Source organism: Anomalospiza imberbis, chromosome 11 (genome assembly GCF_031753505.1).
Source record: "Anomalospiza imberbis isolate Cuckoo-Finch-1a 21T00152 chromosome 11, ASM3175350v1, whole genome shotgun sequence".
Lineage (NCBI taxonomy): Eukaryota > Metazoa > Chordata > Aves > Passeriformes > Viduidae > Anomalospiza > Anomalospiza imberbis.
The window spans coordinates 16,639,668-16,655,926 of record NC_089691.1 but is presented as its reverse complement, the minus strand read 5'-3'; the positions used below and the strand labels follow the sequence as shown (position 1 = coordinate 16,655,926).

The 16,259-nt window shown below is 41.7% G+C and overlaps 1 long non-coding RNA gene across 7 annotated transcripts in view; it reads left to right on the top strand.

Annotated features, from left to right (window-relative positions):
* The window catches only part of LOC137480821 (uncharacterized), a 44,125-nt gene that overhangs the window by 5,546 nt on the left and 22,320 nt on the right, over positions 1-16,259 (top strand). For 3 of the 7 annotated variants that reach the window (XR_011003115.1, XR_011003113.1, XR_011003117.1), the window contains exon 2: positions 5,495-5,585. The exons of 3 other annotated variants lie outside the window; for them this stretch is intronic. This is a non-coding gene — a long non-coding RNA (uncharacterized lncRNA). Of the gene's footprint in view, positions 1-5,494; positions 5,586-8,853; positions 9,087-16,259 lie in introns of those variants that run through there. One more of the 7 variants, XR_011003118.1, reaches the window with a different exon arrangement.

The window sequence follows — 16,259 nt, the reverse complement described above, 5'->3', positions numbered from 1 at the left end:
GTGCCATCACTAGTAAGGGATTGGTTGGTCAAAGTGAAGTTTATAGCTGTTGCCTTACGAAATGTAAAGGTCAAAACTATGGGGAGAGAGAGTGAGGTTGTTGTTGCTATCTCAGTCTGTTTGCAACACTGATGATAATGGAGTAAGGAGAAGTTTAAAAATATCTGAAATTTGACTCTGCATATTAACGCAACAACCAGAACTTTAAAAAATTTTCTTCATACTTTTTCCCAGACAGAAATTATGGAGAACTTTAAATGAAAGCAACTGAAATATGATGTAACTAAAACTTCTGCTCCCCAAATAGAGCATTGCACAATGTCACAGGGCCATGTCTCTATCTTCTTTCTAATGCCTTTGTAAGCATATGTAGTGTGAAACACCTCCACAAAAGTCAAAATGTGAATGCTGTGCACCCTGTCATGGTTGTGTTTACACACAAGGAAATAGGAGCTTACACTGGGAGCTTTGCTTCTGCCTTCAGTCCTTGAAGCAGGTTTCCTTTTAGCTGACATCTCTTGATGCTTCTTGATAAATCACATCAGGTCCATTGGCAGAGAAACTTTTGCAAAAGTATTTCAGATATGGAGAGGGAAATGGATAATGTGGTAGGCTCAGAGCACCTGAGGAGGCTGGCTTAGTTTTAGGAGCCACCCAAATATTTGCACCTCTTAGGGATTTAAAAAATAAGTGTCTTTTCCATGGTGCCATGGAGACTGTGGCAGCATTTCAGAGGGATCCAGGTGAATGAGGAGTCCTCAGGACTGGGGTCACTGAGGGTGTGGCAGTGGGATCTGCTGGCTGCCCCAGAGGAGCTGTGGGTGCAGGGAGATGGTTCATCACAGGGTGCTGCCACCTCAGTGTAGAAGTGCCAACAAAAGGGGTCTTGCAGCCTCCAGCAAAATGAGCACGAGGACAGGAGAGTGATGGAGTAGTGAGGCAGAAGAGGAAAAACACAGAAGGCCCTCAGGAAAAGCAAGTGAGGTATTTTCTGTCTGGATATACACTGTGGTAATTGGCAACAACCTTTTGAGATTGAACAAATCCAAATACTGAGCACGATAGAGGTTTTGAGATCTCTCTGGTCCTAATATAAAACTGTTGGATTTTTTTTTTTTTAATGAAGCCCTCTATTATAATAACAGATTTTGCTCACCCTGCCTCTGGGATAACTGCTGATATATTAAACTTGGGACAAAGAAAAGGACTTGCATTTCATTTAAAAAGTGCTAGATGGGAGATGAGCATAACAGAACCCAGGTTTACTCAAAACCCAGAGCACTCAAAAATGCAGCATGTCCTCTGCTTGCCTATCCTCCCTGTTTTGATATTCATCCACAGCTCTATATTCCCTGCTGGTTTCATTTTGCCAAATTTAAAAGCTTTGGCATTGCAAGACTACCAGTGATGCACTAGGACTCTAAAATGAATCGTTATTTTTCGTCTGCTCTGAAAAGACCATAAACTAAACCTGACTCTTTCTCCATATATTAAGCTCAGCTGCTGCTTCCCTTTCTGATCTAATCTGCAATAGGTGGTTGTCATATCCTGAATACTTTTCCACCTGGATCTCTGTGGTTTCCATAAAAAGTCAGGCATTCTTACAGGAGAAATGCAATATGTACATAAATCCAGCATCCCATTTTTTACAGAAGGCTGAATCTTTTATCATCAGTCCCATGACAAAGCCGGAGTAGTTGCAGCAATGTTCCCTCAGAGATCAAGCCCCACAAACTTTGCACTTCCTGGAATAAACACCACAGTTAAAATGTGAATCTATTTCTGCAGCCGCTGCAGTGTCACTGCAGTGAAGAACAAGCAGTGTTACTGATTCAGCTGAAATGCGTCTTGCAGAGCAAGCATCAAAGCAAGGCTGTTTTATCAGTTTACATACTTTGAGCAGAGAGTTTATTTCTTGTGTAATCCTCCCTGAGGCGCTCCGGTGGCTGAGCAGAACCCTTGCAGAAACGTCTGCTTCCTGCTTTGTAAATGTAATTTCTGCTCCCTTCCCTCTGTTTTTGGGCTGACTTCTGGGAGTTCTTTCTATGTGCTGTTGCTGAATATGAGAGAGATCTGTTTTATGAAGAAAACACGGATTTGGGTTTTTAAAGGATTCCTGGCTTTAGACAAAAATGTCTGATTTGCTTTGAGATCAGCTTCATCTCACTGTGAAAGTGAGCTGGAACAAGCAGGCTGGAACAAGGGGTGACTTTTTTCCATGCGCAGGGATCACACCAGAACTGAAAGCTACTGTGTGTTGTTCAGCTGCAGGACTGCAGCACTGCACTTGAGCCATCTGTTCCTCAGGCCCTGTGGCTGTGGGAGTGCCTTGGTAAAATCAATGAGCTGTGAGCCATGTGAGAAAGTTCTGGCTGGTAGAAGTCAACCTGACTTTAGAGAGTGCACTTGAATGCAGGGCTCCTGCAGCACCATGCCCTTGGAGAACTCTCTCCTCCTATTTTTGTGCTCTCTTCCTGGTATTAAGATGGACATGTTACAAAGGTGGCTTACACTTTGAACCAACAGTGAGGGCTGTAAAAAGCAGCTTATTAGTTGTATCTCTTCAGTGACTCCAGCTCAGGGAATCTTCCGTGTGTGAACTTCATGGGAGGCGTACCAAGGGAAAGACACAACTGTTTTAGGATATGGGTGAGGTGGGTTTGTTGCTTTCAAGGGTAATAAGCCTGTCCTGGGTGGGAAGCCCATTGCAGCTCCAGCAAAGCAGGTGTTTAGTGTTTAAGGCTTTTCCCCTGGTAATATTCAGAGGCACTGAGTGGCTGTATGTTTCTGCTGCTTAGAGCAAAACCTGGGCAGTGCAGATTGAGTCATGCTAAGAGATGAGCTTCAGCACAAAGCAGTGTCTATCTCCTGTTGCTTTTTATCCCATGTCAGGCTTCCAAAACCAGGTTGAGGTTCTCCTTGGATGCTTTGGTTTACACACAATTAATGTAGTGGCTCCCAGGTAACAATGTTGCTGCCTAAATTGAGAAATAATGTGAGACCTGCTATTGACTTGTTTTCCTACTTGTGTTGAAGCAGGACTTGTGTTTGATGGTTGGACTTCTTGATTTTAAAGACCTTTTCCAACTTTAAAAAATTGAAGAAACCCAAGCCTTTGGTTGCTGTGGGACTCGATCATGAGGCCCCTCTCTCTCTGCTGATGATGGACTCAGGAGGTGGGAAGAGTCCTTCATCCTCCTTCTTGGTCTGGGGTCTGTTCACCTCTGCTGTTCTTCTCACCCCTACTGCCACCTCTGCTGTTTCTCTTCCAAATGAAGCTGCCAGCATCAGTTCTCATTGTGCTAGCTAAGCCCAGGTGGCAGTTTTGAGGAGGGAGAACAGGTACAGCAATTCTTTTTTTGAGGCGGTTTGTTCCTAAGCACAGGAAGTTGTAAAATTGCTGATAACGAGTTAGTTCATTCATAGCTGATGCCAGAATTTACTCTCTTCTGTCAAGGCAATCCTTAGTGAAAAGGAGCAGTGATGAGTAAAGAAAGGAGTTGTCAGTTCTCTTTCAGTTCAGTGGATGCTTTTTTTCCTAGAAGTTGGTTATCTTCAATCGTTTCCATTAGAAGACTAGTCACTCTTTATCGATGTTGGACTCTGTTATTTTTAGTCATTAACAATACTTCTCCAGTGCCATTTCTCTCTTGTGGTTTCTACTGACCAAATGCCAAGGGTTATTTTCTGAGCTGTTGTAAATTGTTGACATTTCAGCTCCTGTATTGTTACTGAGACCTTCTGAGAATTATTTTCTAAGTGCGTTTCCCAGCTTGATGCTAATGGTATATTTACTTCTGGAGATGTAAGAAGGTATGCTAGTCCACAGAAGAAAACATCCCAAGACTGAAATATGATTCCTGGAACTAAATAGCCATGCTACTTTTATGCTTATAGTTTAAATCAGATGAAGTTATGGACAAGTGACAGGATGTCTCTTGTTTCAGTGTTTTGGGATTTTTTTGCTTTCAGCATAGAAAGACAAAGATTAATTTTGTTGAAGAGTTTCCTATTTCATGTTCTTAACATGCTTGTGGGAAAACAAATGATCCTAGAGGATGGGTTTTGGTGTTAATTCAATTTTCCTGTCTTTGGTTCTACCCAATATCTCTGGAACATCAGGAGTTATGCCATGACTTCAGGGAGGACAGTTCATGGCTGTTTCTGGTTGCAGTCATGTCCAGGAATCCAAACAATATTACAGGACAAGCTGGAGCACAGATTATTTGCAACAAGGGTACATTGACCCAAACATTGTTTTTTGTTACCACTTTTAATCTTTGTGGGCAGTTTTTTGGTGTGACCTTGGCTATAAAGTGGTGCTAGTTCATTTCCCCTCTGGTCTGTGGCTTTCCTCCTGAGGCTTGCACTGGGGGTCATAATTACATTGCCTGAAAGACTAAGAAAGGGCAGATGTTGTCAGGAAGTGGCTCTGCAAGTCAGTCACTTGCCAGGGTCCTGTGTCCTCTCTCCACAGGGTATCAGCCAAAGTTTCATGGAAGCAGGGAGTGTCTTGTGAAATGCATAACCCTGACTCTAAATGCTACTGCTTTTCTATTCACCTACATCTGTTGGGGTAGAGGGCTTGGGGAACTTGAGGGCAAAATCATTCCAGACACTCATTCTGGCAGTCTTCTTGCTGCCTAAAAGAGCCCTGAATAAGCTATGAGAGCAGTGCAACTTGTCGTGACTGTCCCCTACATCTTGTCCCCTCTTTCTACCATTGGTTTTTGATTGATAAAGAATTTTTCTTCAAGGCAGATATCCCAAATAAAGGTTTTTCAGCCAGAACCAAAAAGCCATTAAACTTTCCAACCAAACTAAGGTTCCCGCTGCCCCAGATTTGCTGTTGCAGTTCTGTTTACCACTCTGCATGGCAGTGAAATTGTAATGCCTACTTTAAATCGTGCCATGTTGATTTGGTAAACACAATGTATGTAACTATACCCAGGGCTATACTTGATAGGATACAATCTAGGAATTCAATTTTTAGACACCATAATATGTTGGCTTCTTTTTTCTTACTCCTTTTTATTTAAGCAGTAGCTTTAGAAGACAATTCTTAAAATAAATATCTGTGGCTCTTTTTGTTACTGAGATAAAAGGGTTAGAGGAGTTCTTAGGTTTAAAAGAAGTTGTAGTATTCTTGGCTGCTCTGAGGTGTCTGAAGCTGGGTTCTTGCTCTAGTTCTCTCCTTTTCAGTGTGTTGCATTAGAAGTAGTGGCAGAACAGCCAGCCACTGGGGGAGAGGAAAATCTGCTGTCGCTCCAGCAAACTCTGAGAGACTCTGGGTCCTCCTACGAGCTCTTACTGGGTCCCTGAAGTTGGTTTATACTTCTAAACAGGCATATCCAGCTATGTTGCAAGAAGTGAATGGTCCTTCACCCTTAACAGTCTGCACAGATAAGGACTGTTTGCTGCCAGAGAACCTGTTTTTCCAAGTAATGAAGTAAAGCCAACTGGATTGGTGATAAGGGCTTGCTTTTCCTAGCAGGATTCATCCCAAGAGAGCTTGGTGCAAAGTAGTCAACAGCTCTAACACTGCTGCAGCAGAATAACCCTTCATCTGGGGTGCTTCCTGGCCTGTGAGTACTACAGAGATTTTTTGGAGTCTCTAAGAATGGCTTTTTAGATGGAGTCATTAGATGTGGTGCAAGTAATTTAATGGTAGAATTTTAGTAGCGTGTGTGCATGCTATACTCTGGTTGAAAAAGGGATACGATCCTTATTATTGTACAGGGGGTTGAAATCCTCCTAAATGTGCCTTGCATATGTTTTTAAGAGAATTAAATTGCAGGACTGGATTATCCCATGGAGAATGCATCTCTGCTCAGAAAACAAATCAGGGTGTAATGTTACACATACTGTAGGTCTTGAGTGTGTAGAGTTTGTGCCTCTCGTGACAAGCCTGTTCAGTTATGGGCAGCTTTCTGAATAAATCTCATTATGTGTGCCACCAGAGCCACATGCTTCTGTGGTTACATTTGCTGGGTTGTGCTGATAGAAATTTAAGCAGGATTTGTCTGTGTAAAAAGAAAATGTGTTTGTATCTAATCAAATTCCACCTTGTTTTATACTGCTGTTCAGCTCTAGTGATTCCCGCAAAGATATGACTAACATCAGCATTAGCTTTGCTGCATGGTTTTGCAGGTTTCAGTAGAGCAAGAATCTGCCATTACTCAGTGCAGAATTTCTGTCACTGGCAAAAGTTATATTCATGAAGGAAAAGGCTTCAGTTAGAAGCTGATTGTGTTTCTGTTGGTTTTATGTTTTCCATGATGTTCAGAGCAACACAGTTCAGAGAATTAACTGTCCCCTTTAATGGAATGTGAGTGTGAAGCTGCTGAAAGCAGCTGAAGGACCAGGATAGCTGGGAAATCTGCAGCCTATTGGCTGCACTAACAATGCTGAGAAACATCTGCCCTGCCAGTCTCTCAGTTCTGCTGGTTCCACTTCATTATTTAGAGTGGAGAGCACACTTGAGTCTGGCTTTTTATTTCCTCTGAGAATGGATGCAGTAGCATTTTTCCTGATGATTTGTTCAGATAAGGTAGTGATTCCAAGTGTGTCTCATCATGCAAGAATTGCTTTTGGAGACTTTCAGATAATTAAATGAAGAACACAAAATTGTCTTGCTATTTCATCAATCAGTGTAAAATGCTGCCTGTGATTAACATCTCCATTAAAAGTACTCTCTTGAACTGCTCAAAAAAATGTTTCAAGTGTGTCATATTGGTACATTAAAAAGAAAGTACTGAGCAGTGCAATGTAGTACCACTGTCAGTTTGCAGGTTTGATAGTTACAGTGTAGATCAGGCTGGGGATAGTGCTGGACACCAGAACTACTTTATTTCTGTAAAGAAGCAAGCATGTGGAAAATACTATATTTTTCTGGTTATAACAACTCCTATATTTATATACTTTGTGCAGTGGAAACTAAAGCTGTTTGTCAGACTGAATGAAGAATAATGAAATGCATACATCTGAGAGTTACACGACATTCTATAATAATTTATTAAATATTTCCAATAAGCCATATACAGATGTGTAACATCCGTTAGAGGGCAGGAGCTCAGGGCTTTCATTCACTGGCTGGGCAGTAATCTTCTTTTTGCTTGGAACAAATATTTTGAATTTTCCATTGTGTTATTTGCCCTAGGGCTGACTTTCTTCCCTGATGCTACTGTTGTAAAGACCACTCAGTGTCAATCTGTAGAGTTAATTAAGGAACAAAGCTGCTACAGAAGACAGGAGTCAGACAAGAGTTTATATGTTGTATATTTGAAGCACATGCACCAAGTAGGGCCCTTTAGACAATAAAATATGCTGAAGTGTCATCAGTCACACAGCTTTGCACATCTCCCAGAATGGCTCTTGGAGGTCAGCCTGTATTGCTCTGAGGAAGCACTGACCTGACCAGGTTACAAATACAATCTGCTCAAAGTGAACCATGTGACAAGAAGCACAGCCATGGCTAGAAATGACAGCATAAAAAGGAAAGTTTGTACTCAATTGCTCTGATTTCATCTTTGAGAGGAATCAGCTGTAGATTCTTGCCAGTGTGCTCTCCTGCTCTTCTTCAAAGTAGCAGCTGTCCTGTGTTGATATACTCTAGTTGGAGGATGTGACTAGTCATTATTTTCTGGAGTGTGGGATGAGGAAACCCTTAGGACCATTGCATCTTCCCATTAAATTCAAAGTATCACACTCCTGACTGACTTCTTTGAAGTCACCCATGTCCTAGGCTGGTTCTTCAACAGCTGAACAAGCTCTTCATGCACTGTTTGCCTGTGTTGGAGCATTCATCACGGACAAAATGCTGATAGTTTGGAAAATTTAGCACAGGACAACAAAATAAATGGTGGGTCTAGTTGTGAGAATCATGAAAGGTTTGTGCCATCTGAAGGCCTAATTCAGAGCCTGATGATACCAGGCTCTTATTGGTTCATAATAACATGCTGAATCTTAGCTGAATCACAGCTGACGAGCTGTGTCACCTCTTGGATTTGTCACCCCTTGGATTTGTTGATCTAATCCAACATGAGGTTTGTTTTACAAAGAAAATGCAGGTGAGGCTTTGACTTGGATAATTGAATGTTGGAGGGAGCATTACTGGCTGGAGTGTCCCCCCGAGGTGTCAATGAGAGAAAACATAAGATATTTCATAGAAAAAGCTATGGTGACAAATAACCATGGGAACATTTGAGCCTGCCATGTGGTGCTAATAGGGCTTTCCCCCCATCTTGCATTATCACAGCCCCTGTGTGGTGGGGGGAAAGCAGGGGACCAGGCCCCAGGACAGCTGCAGGGTGTGAAACAGATCAGTTCTGTGAAGCAAAAAAAAAAGGGTTTCATGGCGTTGCTGTTCCTTCTGCATCCAGACTGTGGAATGGACCATGCCCAAAGGATCAAGGCCATTTTTCCAGCAGCAGCAGAGAGGAGGGGTAATCGCTTTGCTCAGGGATGTTCACTATTATCCAGGCTTGCAAGAATAGCTTATCCAAAACTTATGTATGGGAGCAAGTGCGAGGGGTGGAAAGAAACCAATCTTAATGTCCTGGGCATTATTAGATGAGTAAAAAAGACTTCATTCCTCATTTGCCTGGTCATGTTAATGGAGTGTTTTATCAGGAAACCCGAGCATCTCCAACCCATTCACTGGCAAAAGAGTTCTCATTAAAGCTGCAATCAATTATAGAAGTGCCATGGATTTTGAAAATTAATTTCATTGGGAGTTGACCTTCAAATTTTCTTCTTTGCCCAGAAGGAGAATGCATCAGAGAAGAGTAGGGTAATAACTTTATAGAAAAGAAACAACTATGAATTAAAGAATTAAGGCACAGCTCTCCTCAGATATAGGACAGCTGACCAATTCAACAGGAAGAACACACACAGGACTGAAGGTGTGCCAGTCATGAAGCCATCAGGAGAGCTGAAGAATAGGATACTTTAGAGGGTGGACACCAAAGGTGCAGGGAGGTGTCTTCAGGAAGGTATATAATTCAGGAGAAGAGCCTAGATGAGGTACATTAAGGCACCACTCAGGTTTCAGGCGAGACACCAAAAGCAGGTACTAGTGAGGTAGCTTAAGATGCCACGAGTGGAAAGATGTGGTATGAAATGTTCACCATGAGGAAGAGTTCTGCTGCTGACCCTAGCTATTTTCTAAACAATAGATTTAGTGAAATCTAGTTATATTTGCTTGGTTTACAGGTAAAATTTTGTGTTTGAGTTTGGGAAAAAGAATAGTGTTGGTTACAGGCTCTATTTTCTCCCCTGCCAGTCTTCCATGCACACATTTCCTCCTGCTTTCAGAAAGTGAAGGCTTTGGAAGGCTTTCTCCTAATGTGCACAGAGTCTTTGGAGCTTTAGGAACTTGTCTTGTGCAAGGCGCATCAGCCTTTGCAACGTTAAGCCAATGGCTCCAGTTCAAGCAGAAATGTCCCACTGCATTGGTTCCAAACATTGCAAGAGGCTAACTTCAAAGTGCTTAAAAATGGAAAATTTGTAAATAGTTGGACCTGGGAAAGACCTACAGGGACAGAAAGGAGAAAGGCATTTAAGGAAAGAGCTGTTAAAGTAAGACCTCAATTTCTCTGTTTAGAAGAAGCCAAAATTTCAAGAGGGAATTGGTCTCAAATTGTTTTGGATTAGATATTGTTTCTAATTATTCTATTCCTTGATATCTATGTCCAGAAAAAAAGAAATCTGTTTAAATCTTCTGAGTGATATTAGAAAATAAACATTTCAATTTGATTTGAAGGAGTTAAACAATGTGGTCACACTTGAAGACACTATATTAAAGTGCTGACAGATGTCCAGGTCCACTTTCCCCCAGAATGAAAGCCCTACTTGAATAAAACCTGGAAGGTTGTTGCCAGATCTTTTGTTTCAGCCTTCTTTCATTGCACTTGAGGTTCAGGTTTTGTATAAACCTTGGCAGAAACTTGAGAACCACAGTGAAATCCAGGCTATATATGACAAATAGAAATGAGCATGGCTGGGCACTTGTGGCCGAGTGCATTTTGAATTTTTATGACTCTTTGCAATGGAGACTTCCTTTATCAGTTGTGGTGTTCTTTGAAAATTAGTTTCACTCTTTTTGTCCCCAGAATCAGGATATTTTCAATATAAAATTCAAATAGTTTTTATTTCTGTTGCAATATTGTACCCAAAGTTTTCAACACAATTATTTTACTTCTCATTCATTTGTTTCTCACTCAAAGTGGAAACTTTTTGCTATATTTGATTAAAAGCAGTAGTTTTTGAAGTAAAATCTTGATTATTTTGTTATGGATTATTTTGTTAACAGTGTGGTTGAGCTGATATGCTTTGTTCATGACTTCACAGGGTCCCACAAAGAAATCTGTATCTTCTGCTGTAACTAGAATCTCTCACACTTTTTCTGCTGTATGGCTTTATAGCAAGATCTTATCAGCCAAAGCTGTGCTCTTCTCTGGCTATTATCTTCCATGAAATCCCTGCCTGAGGTTTACTGATCCTTGACTCCTGTTCCAGCCCTGTCAGGAGCAGGGCCTCCATTTGTTTGGAGTGCTCCTGGCCGTGGAAGAGGCAGGTCTGGAGAACTGTTCCTAAGCAGTTACAATGCTGTGTGTTAAATTAGCTGCCACATCCTCAGCTTTTGCACTGAGTGAAAGGTATTTGCAACACCTCTTTCTGCAAATGTGGATTAGGTACCTCATAGGTGCTCTGTTCCTTGGGGAATGCAGATGACTGTCCTCTTTGGAAGGCAAGGTAATAATAATCAGTGAAGTCAGGTAGAAAGCTTGTTTTATCTGCTGAACAGAAGGGTGTCTCAATGACTTTGTTACTGCTAAATACCCCAAGGACAAGAAACACAGGCAGAATGCTGTGGCAGGGAGGTAAAGCAGCTGAGAACAAGCCTAGCCTTTTCCACTGATCTGAAAAAATCTTCAGGTATTTGTGATCGGTCTGAGAGTACACAATTCCAAAAATATTGCTGGGATGGACTGGGGGCCCTTGCTGTGATACTGCACCAAATCACTGTGGGATATCTGCAGTATGTGATTATCTCTGTGCCACCTTTTATTAAGACTGCAGAGTCTCTGCTCTTCTGAGATGAAATTTTCCCTTGGCTGTCTCAAAAGGCTTAAGCACAAAGCAGGCTGGGTTGAAGAACACTTTATCCTGAGGTGAACTGTGCTCTCAGGAAACGCCCTGTAATTGTACCCGGCCATGCTGGTGTTTGTCCTGTTGCAGTGATGTGTGTCTGTGTTTTAGTGTAACTGGGTGAGGGCTGTAAGATGTGTAAAAAGTTGGTAATGGAACATTTACAGGGGAGGTGGGGGTGCAATTATTTAGCAGTCTTGAGAATCTGAGGTGCTTGCTCTCAGGTATTCACCTGCTAGTTTTGAAAGAGAACTATTTCTGCTAGAAATTGTTCTGTTATATAGTTGTTTTAATGCCTGTGCATTCTTAGTACTTTTGAAGAGAAGGAACACAGTCCTTTCTTACTTTTCATTCATTAAAATCTTACTTCTAATTGTGGAAGAGTGGTTGAATGATGAACAGGTTGGGGCTACTCCAGTACAGCTGAATATCTACAAGTCTACATGTTTTCTGCAAATCCATCCACAGGAATCCTAATAAATGAGGTATCTAAAATCTGTATCTAAAAACTCTGATTCCTGACTGTAAAGGGACCAAACCCAACTGTCAGTCAACAGACATAGAAAAGGAATATTGACAAAAGCAGGGCATTAAGCAGAAGCAAATTTCAGAATTTGTCCTGTAGACAAATGTGGATGCTCATGTGAGGAAAGGGGTTCCCAGCTCAGTGAGGCTGATGGTGTGGGGGAGGACACATGCCTTGGAAAAAGAGCAGTGCAGACATCTGGAACCCAGAAATGGGATCCAAACTGGGGAAAGAACTGAGTCTGAATGTGTTTTGATACCTCAGTACTTGGGGCTATGGACTGGTGCTGGTAGGGAGCACCTGCAGGAATTTATGTAAGAAGATGTTATGCTGAGTAATTAAATAAAAACTCAATGTTTATTCCTAACACATTTCAGTTAGACTTTATCTCATACTGTTATTTTGGAAGCACTGTAATGCTAAACCATGCTTGAAGTTGTTTTAAACTTAAAAACACAACCCCCCCAAAAATACTTGATGGCAGTGCATTACCTAAATTTACTCTTGTGTTGAGCATTTTAAATTTGCTTTATTGCAGCTTTACTGCAGTTTTATTTTTAGTTAGTTCCTAGTGAGAATAAATAAATAAAAGGCCATATCCAAGATTTCTGCATAGGTTATTTTAGACATATTTTTTTTTCCTTTGCTGCATGTAATAACTCCTAAGTAATGTTGTAGGTACTGCAGAAATAAATTGTGCATGTTTAATTTTAGAGGAACTATGTAAATATGGCAAAATAACTGGAAAGCAGCAGAGGAACAAAGGTTGCTGGTTCAGATGTTGAAGGCAGAGTAGGTGAGACACCGGAGCTGAGCAGGGAGGCAAAGCCCAGCAGCTTACCAAAACAGGGCTTGTAGGGCATGCCTTTAAACCATTTTTTTTTGGACCTGGGTTGTCCAGGCAGAAGCTAGGCTGAGCCTAATTGCCTGCTCTGGAGGAATGCTGAGCTGCTGTAGGGCATCCTGCAGACTGTTCTGGTAATCCTGCTTTCTGAGAGGAGCAAACTTTTTGCAGACATGCCAAACTTAACTGTGTAAATCTCCTCTCAGGAAAGCAAACACCCACAGCAACCATGTATTTAAATTCCCAATCTGAAACCTCCAACACCACTCTTTTTATTAAATTTCATTTTAATTTAGGCAATCATCATGTTGCAAATGGAAGCTATTAAATCTTTGCACAACAGAAGCATCTAAGATTGAAGTTTCTTCTGATCTGTCCCAGCTGCAGACAAAAAGCCAATCCTTACTGGAAGATCATTTTTCTAAGCTCCTGTCAGTGAAGCAAATAATGCAAATAGTTGCATTAAACTCCCTGTCTGAGGAGTTCCTAGAGGAAGTATTGGGAAGCTGGAGATTCTCACTTGCTTTAAAATGGTCATTTCACTGCACAGACCTCCTGACATGTGTGGAGTAGTATCAGCTTGAAATGTAGTGTCAGAATTTTCCAGGCTTTCTTTTTTTTTTTTGTGTACACTGCTTTTGTGTCACTCCTATATAATATTTTTGCTTGGTAACATGTGGTTTTTATACTGCTGCAAATCCTTTGTGAATGTCTGTTCTCAGTGCTTCTTCTGACTTTTTTTTTTTCTTTTAATTAGCTAACATCTGCCTGCCAAAGCTCTGTTTTTGAGGTCAAATTTATTCTACTGGTCACTTTATGGGAATTCATGAAAAAGAATCTGTTGTAAGTCAAACAACGAATTTGCTTCATGGTACTGTGATTATGTTCTTGTTCAAAAATTTTTGCAACTTTCTTGATGACACTGGTCTGAATTTTCTTTACAGATGACTCAGGGCTTTGCTGTAAATTTTGTACAGATCTAATTGGATCATTTACAAACTGGTCTAGAATAAACTGGAGTCACTAGGCCTTTGGGGGTTTATGCTAGGGAAATGATTTACATTTTTGTTTGTAGGGCTTCAGATTAGAGAACATGCTGAACTTTAGTAGATGTGGAAATAGTTTTTTGAGCTCTTTACTATGTGTTACAATACTGCAGTGGGAAGCTACTCACAGCTTCCGTAAGAAATGAAAGAAAGAGGTTTTTCCATCGTGAGATTCATTGTCTTTTATAAAACCATGAGCTGAAAATTTCTCTCTCTCCAGTGCCTGACTGGAGCAGGGGCACAGATTGCCATTTCACACTAAAAGACTTGCATTTAGATGGCTGAGGGTGGGTGGATTCCTCTCTGCCTCTGCTGTTCCTGGGTGGAAGGAGGATTTCAAATGCAATGGAAGAATGATGCTCAGCAGGATGAAGAAGGGTAGCATTAGGGCCTAGAGTACATTCTGGACTGATTATTGAAAGCCACAGGGATAAAATTTTAGTGATTTTACTAAGGTAATGTTCTCCTTTTAAGGCCTGGCTAACTTCAGCTGAGCCTAAGGAGGTCACCTTCCAGCTAGAAGATGTCTGCAGAAGGGAAGTGGTGCCCTGAAGTGGAGGGAAAAGATTGTTACCTTGAAAAAAAGTGCAATAAGTAGGACTAGGAGTGCCCCACAGCTGACTCCAGACTTTCATGAGTGCAGCAGACAGAGGAAGCTGAGCCAAGGTTTGCTCAGGGCAGGCACAGGTTTGAGAGGTAAACCAGAATTTAACAATGATGAAGATTGAACACCAGTGCCCCTCACTTTCTTCTGTCACAGCATGATGAAGTCTACACTTCTACAGTCTGCTCTTTCTGTGATTTAAAATCAGCGTCCTCCACCTCCCCTCCCTCCTCTCTGCTGTCAGCAGTGGCATTTTCCAGATCCCTTCCCAAGGCTTAAATCACATTGTGAGCCTGAGCAGTCCTGGCTCTCGGGCCTTGGATGGAGATGCTGTACAGTAGTCTGTTTTATTTACAGGAATGTGTCTGTAATGAGAAATGCCCTCTAGAATTTCCCTCAAAGAATAGTCTGGCTGTTGATATGTCCTGTTCTCTGGGAGACCCACAGACAGGGCATATGGATTTTTCACTGCCCAGGGTGAAAACTATTCCTGTGAATGTAAATTTTCTTCTGAAGTTCTTGGGTATATTGGGATCTGTGGTCACTTTGTGTGGTTTGGAGTGCTGTTCTGTTCTTTGCCCTCTGAAGAGATGGTTGTGATTCATAGTGGTTCTCTGGGAGAAATGGTAATGTGTGATTTATAATGGAATTCAGCACACAACAATTATTTCCCAAGTGCTCATTTAAGAAAAAAAAAAAAAAAAAGCCAAACTAGAAGTGCAGGGGGATGCTTATGCTGCCTGATAGGTTCAAGACTGTCTCCATCATGCCCAAAATACTCTGTGGGTACTGGTGGGAAGATCTGGAAGATACATGTGGCTTTTCACTGCAAATTTTAACAGAGGCACCCTATAAGCAGTGTAAGAATCCTTGGGAAAAGCTGCAACCCTTTATGCATGCTCCTGAAAGGACTGGGCAGGCTGTTGGGCTTCCCCCTACCTTGCCCTCCCTAACTGTGGGGAGTTCCTGTGAAGTTCAGACCTGAAGCACAGCAACTGTGCTCTGGCAGAGGGTTTGGGCTGGCCTTTGCTTGGGGAAGCTGCAGCTCTTGTTCAGGTCAGACAACACCAGTGCCCATAACTCCTGAGCACTCTGAATGCATTATGCACTGTGAGTTCAGAATGGGTCTTCCTCTGCACTGGGATAAACCCAGGTGTCTTCTTGGGTCCATGAGTGGTCTTGGGATAGCTTTTCATCTGACTGCCAGATAAAAGGTCTGGGGCCTCTGGACACTGCTTGGGTGTAGGAAGAGCTGTTGCACACTGATGCCTTGGTGTTGATCAGTAATTCCCTTCATCTTGCATTTCTGATAAAATCTCTTTCTCTCTTCACTTAATCCCCTTCCCGTGGTGTGTGAGCTGGTGTCAGAAATGAAATGTATAGGTGCCCTTTACTCCATCTCCTTCCTGTAAGCTCAGTTGGTGCCAACGTCTCGTCTGAGAGGAACAGACCCCTTGGGGTGAATAAATACCTTTTTAATAAAGGGAAAAAATACTTTATTCTCCCTGGTGCCAAAGGGCTTTGCTTGCAACAGCAGCAGGCAGTCCCTGCCTGATTCTCTGCCAGCACCTCCTTAGCACAGTGTTTCCTAGAGGGGAGCTTTTGGCTTCAGTGATGTATTACTTGCAAAATAAGGAATTGTGGCCTTTACATTAGGCATAGCAAGTTTCTCTTGTTAAGAATATTTCATTAAAACTTTATCCCTGTGTGTTGCAAACTGCTCCTGTTGTAACAGTGTCCAGATGTGTATTTAAAGTGATCTGTATCCATTGGTTTTGATAACCTCCTTTGGCAACTTACCCTCTGTGCTGAACGCTATTCATTATCATGAGAAGTTCTGCTTGAGTGCCTGGGTCTCTCCTGGTTTTTCCTTTGCTTTGGTCTGGATTTTTTTTTTTTTTTTTTTTTTTTTTTTTTTTTTTTTTTTTTTTTTTTGAGAGGCTCAATAAATTCAAACTTATTCCATGTTGGCGAAGGTTTTAGAGTTACAGTTCTCTGGTTGCAAACAAGTTAAAACAAACCCCAGTCATTTTGCCTTATCTCCCTGGTGAAACTCTGTCTGCAGGAGCTGAATTCATCCTCTTGTTT